This window comes from Oncorhynchus gorbuscha, linkage group LG18 (genome assembly GCF_021184085.1).
Source record: "Oncorhynchus gorbuscha isolate QuinsamMale2020 ecotype Even-year linkage group LG18, OgorEven_v1.0, whole genome shotgun sequence".
Classification (NCBI taxonomy): domain Eukaryota; kingdom Metazoa; phylum Chordata; class Actinopteri; order Salmoniformes; family Salmonidae; genus Oncorhynchus; species Oncorhynchus gorbuscha.
The window spans coordinates 8645634-8651633 of record NC_060190.1 but is presented as its reverse complement, the minus strand read 5'-3'; positions in this window follow the sequence as shown (position 1 = coordinate 8651633).

Genomic DNA, 6000 nt, shown 5'->3' with positions numbered 1-6000 from the left:
TAACCTGAAATAAGAAACAGCCACTAACCTGAAATAAGAAACAACCACTAACCTGAAATAAGAAACAACCACTAACCTCCAGTATGAAACAACCTCTAACCTGAAATAAGAAACAACCACTAACCTGAAATAAGAAACAGCCACTAACCTGCAGGATGAAACAACCACTAACCTGAAATAAGAAACAGCCACTAACCTCCAGTATGAAACAACCACTAACCTGAAATAAGAAACAAACACTAACCTGAAATAAGAAACAACCACTAACCTGAAATAAGAAACAGCCACTAACCTGAAATAAGAAACAACCACTGACCTCCATTATGAAACAACCTCTAACCTGCAGTATGGAACAACCACTGACCTCCAGTATGAAACAACCTCTAACCTACAGTATGAAACAACCACTAACCTGAAATAAGAAACAACCACTGACCTCCATTATGAAACAACCTCTAACCTGCAGTATGGAACAACCACTGACCTCCAGTATGAAACAACCTCTAACCTACAGTATGAAACAACCACTAACCTCCAGTATAAAACAACCACTAACCTCCAGTATAAAACAACCACTAACCTCCAGTAAGAAACAACCTCTAACCTGAAATAAGAAACAACCACTGACCTCCATTATGAAACAACCTCTAACCTGCAGTATGAAACAACCACTGACCTCCAGTAAGAAACAACCTCTAACCTGAAATAAGAAACAACCACTGACCTCCATTATGAAACAACCTCTAACCTGCAGTATGGAACAACCACTGACCTCCAGTATGAAACAACCTCTAACCTACAGTATGAAACAACCACTAACCTCCAGTATAAAACAACCACTAACCTCCAGTATAAAACAACCACTAACCTGCAGTATGAAAAAACCACTAACCTGAAATAAGAAACAACCTCTAACCTCCAGTATAAAACAACCACTAAACTCCAGTATGAAACAACCACTAACCTGCAGTATGAAACAACCTCTAACCTGCAGTATGAAACAACCACTAACCTGCAGTATGAAACAACCTCTAACCTGAAATAAGAAACAACCACTAACCTGAAATAAGAAACAACCACTAACCTGCAGTATGAAACAACCTCTAACCTGAAATAAGAAACAAGCACTAACCTGAAATAAGAAACAACCACTAACCTGAAATAAGAAACAACCACTAACCTGCAGTATGAAACAACCACTAACCTGAAATAAGAAACAACCTCTAACCTGAAATAAGAAACAACCACTAACCTGAAATAAGAAACAACCACTAACCTGAAATAAGAAACAACCACTAACCTGAAATAAGAAGCAACCACTAACCTGCAGTATGAAACAACCACTAACCTGAAATAAGAAACAACCTCTAACCTGAAATAAGAAACAACCACTAACCTGAAATAAGAAACAACCACTAACCTGAAATAAGAAACAACCACTACCCTGAAATAAGAAACAACCACTAACCTGAAATAAGAAACAACCACTGACCTGAAATAAGAAACAACCACTAACCTGCAATAAGAAACAACCACTAACCTGAAATAAGAAACAACCACTAACCTGAAATAAGAAACAACCACTAACCTGAAATAAGAAACAACCACTAACCTGCAGTATGAAACAACCACTAACCTCCAGTATAAAACAACCACTGACCTCCAGTATGAAACAATCTCTAACCTACAGTATGAAACAACCACTAACCTCCAGTATAAAACAACCACTAACCTCCAGTATAAAACAACCACTAACCTGCAGTATGAAACAACCACTAACCTGAAATAAGAAACAACCACTGACCTCCAGTAAGAAACAACCTCTAACCTGAAATAAGAAACAACCACTGACCTCCATTATGAAACAACCTCTAACCTGCAGTATGGAACAACCACTGACCTCCAGTATGAAACAACCTCTAACCTACAGTATGAAACAACCACTAACCTCCAGTATAAAACAACCACTAACCTCCAGTATAAAACAACCACTAACCTCCAGTAAGAAACAACCTCTAACCTGAAATAAGAAACAACCACTGACCTCCATTATGAAACAACCTCTAACCTGCAGTATGAAACAACCACTGACCTCCAGTAAGAAACAACCTCTAACCTGAAATAAGAAACAACCACTGACCTCCATTATGAAACAACCTCTAACCTGCAGTATGGAACAACCACAGACCTCCAGTATGAAACAACCTCTAACCTACAGTATGAAACAACCACTAACCTCCAGTATAAAACAACCACTAACCTCCAGTATAAAACAACCACTAACCTGCAGTATGAAAAAACCACTAACCTGAAATAAGAAACAACCTCTAACCTCCAGTATAAAACAACCACTAAACTCCAGTATGAAACAACCACTAACCTGCAGTATGAAACAACCTCTAACCTGCAGTATGAAACAACCACTAACCTGCAGTATGAAACAACCTCTAACCTGAAATAAGAAACAACCACTAACCTGAAATAAGAAACAACCACTAACCTGAAATAAGAAACAACCACTAACCTGCAGTATGAAACAACCACTAACCTGAAATAAGAAACAACCTCTAACCTGAAATAAGAAACAACCACTAACCTGAAATAAGAAACAACCACTAACCTGAAATAAGAAACAACCACTAACCTGAAATAAGAAACAACCACTAACCTGCAGTATGAAACAACCACTAACCTGAAATAAGAAACAACCTCTAACCTGAAATAAGAAACAACCACTAACCTGAAATAAGAAACAACCACTAACCTGAAATAAGAAACAACCACTAACCTGAAATAAGAAACAACCACTAACCTGAAATAAGAAACAACCACTAACCTGAAATAAGAAACAACCACTAACCTGAAATAAGAAACAACCACTAACCTGCAGTATGAAACAACCACTAACCTGAAATAAGAAACAACCTCTAACCTGAAATAAGAAACAACCACTAACCTGAAATAAGAAACAACCACTAACCTGAAATAAGAAACAACCACTAACCTCCAGTATGAAACAACCTCTAACCTGAAATAAGAAACAACCACTAACCTGAAATAAGAAACAGCCACTAACCTGCAGGATGAAACAACCACTAACCTGAAATAAGAAACAGCCACTAACCTCCAGTATGAAACAACCACTAACCTGAAATAAGAAACAAACACTAACCTGAAATAAGAAACAACCACTAACCTGAAATAAGAAACAGCCACTAACCTGAAATAAGAAACAACCACTGACCTCCATTATGAAACAACCTCTAACCTGCAGTATGGAACAACCACTGACCTCCAGTATGAAACAACCTCTAACCTACAGTATGAAACAACCACTAACCTGAAATAAGAAACAACCACTGACCTCCATTATGAAACAACCTCTAACCTGCAGTATGGAACAACCACTGACCTCCAGTATGAAACAACCTCTAACCTACAGTATGAAACAACCACTAACCTCCAGTATAAAACAACCACTAACCTCCAGTATAAAACAACCACTAACCTGCAGTATGAAAAAACCACTAACCTGAAATAAGAAACAACCTCTAACCTCCAGTATAAAACAACCACTAAACTCCAGTATGAAACAACCACTAACCTGCAGTATGAAACAACCTCTAACCTGCAGTATGAAACAACCACTAACCTGCAGTATGAAACAACCTCTAACCTGAAATAAGAAACAACCACTAACCTGAAATAAGAAACAACCACTAACCTGAAATAAGAAACAACCACTAACCTGCAGTATGAAACAACCACTAACCTGAAATAAGAAACAACCTCTAACCTGAAATAAGAAACAACCACTAACCTGAAATAAGAAACAACCACTAACCTGAAATAAGAAACAACCACTAACCTGAAATAAGAAACAACCACTAACCTGCAGTATGAAACAACCACTAACCTGAAATAAGAAACAACCTCTAACCTGAAATAAGAAACAACCACTAACCTGAAATAAGAAACAACCACTAACCTGAAATAAGAAACAACCACTAACCTGAAATAAGAAACAACCACTAACCTGAAATAAGAAACAACCACTGACCTGAAATAAGAAACAACCACTAACCTGCAATAAGAAACAACCACTAACCTGAAATAAGAAACAACCACTAACCTGAAATAAGAAACAACCACTAACCTGAAATAAGAAACAACCACTAACCTGCAGTATGAAACAACCACTAACCTGAAATAAGAAACAACCACTAACCTGAAATAAGAAACAACCACTAACCTGAAATAAGAAACAACCACTAACCTGAAATAAGAAACAACCACTAACCTGCAGTATGAAACAACCACTAACCTGAAATAAGAAACAACCTCTAACCTGAAATAAGAAACAACCACTAACCTGAAATAAGAAACAACCACTAACCTGAAATAAGAAACAACCACTAACCTGAAATAAGAAACAACCACTAACCTGAAATAAGAAACAACCACTAACCTGAAATAAGAAACAGCCACTAACCTGCAGTATGAAACAACCACTAACCTGAAATAAGAAACAACCACTAACCTGAAATAAGAAACAGCCACTAACCTGAAATAAGAAACAACCACTAACCTGAAATAAGAAACAACCACTAACCTCCAGTATGAAACAACCTCTAACCTGAAATAAGAAACAACCACTAACCTGAAATAAGAAACAGCCACTAACCTGCAGGATGAAACAACCACTAACCTGAAATAAGAAACAGCCACTAACCTCCAGTATGAAACAACCACTAACCTGAAATAAGAAACAAACACTAATCTGAAATAAGAAACAACCACTAACCTGAAATAAGAAACAGCCACTAACCTGAAATAAGAAACAACCACTGACCTCCATTATGAAACAACCTCTAACCTGCAGTATGGAACAACCACTGACCTCCAGTATGAAACAACCTCTAACCTACAGTATGAAACAACCACTAACCTGAAATAAGAAACAACCACTGACCTCCATTATGAAACAACCTCTAACCTGCAGTATGGAACAACCACTGACCTCCAGTATGAAACAACCTCTAACCTACAGTATGAAACAACCACTAACCTCCAGTATAAAACAACCACTAACCTCCAGTATAAAACAACCACTAACCTCCAGTAAGAAACAACCTCTAACCTGAAATAAGAAACAACCACTGACCTCCATTATGAAACAACCTCTAACCTGCAGTATGAAACAACCACTGACCTCCAGTAAGAAACAACCTCTAACCTGAAATAAGAAACAACCACTGACCTCCATTATGAAACAACCTCTAACCTGCAGTATGGAACAACCACTGACCTCCAGTATGAAACAACCTCTAACCTACAGTATGAAACAACCACTAACCTCCAGTATAAAACAACCACTAACCTCCAGTATAAAACAACCACTAACCTGCAGTATGAAAAAACCACTAACCTGAAATAAGAAACAACCTCTAACCTCCAGTATAAAACAACCACTAAACTCCAGTATGAAACAACCACTAACCTGCAGTATGAAACAACCTCTAACCTGCAGTATGAAACAACCACTAACCTGCAGTATGAAACAACCTCTAACCTGAAATAAGAAACAACCACTAACCTGAAATAAGAAACAACCACTAACCTGCAGTATGAAACAACCTCTAACCTGAAATAAGAAACAAGCACTAACCTGAAATAAGAAACAACCACTAACCTGAAATAAGAAACAACCACTAACCTGCAGTATGAAACAACCACTAACCTGAAATAAGAAACAACCTCTAACCTGAAATAAGAAACAACCACTAACCTGAAATAAGAAACAACCACTAACCTGAAATAAGAAACAACCACTAACCTGAAATAAGAAACAACCACTAACCTGCAGTATGAAACAACCACTAACCTGAAATAAGAAACAACCTCTAACCTGAAATAAGAAACAACCACTAACCTGAAATAAGAAACAACCACTAACCTGAAATAAGAAACAACCACTACCCTGAAATAAGAAACAACCAC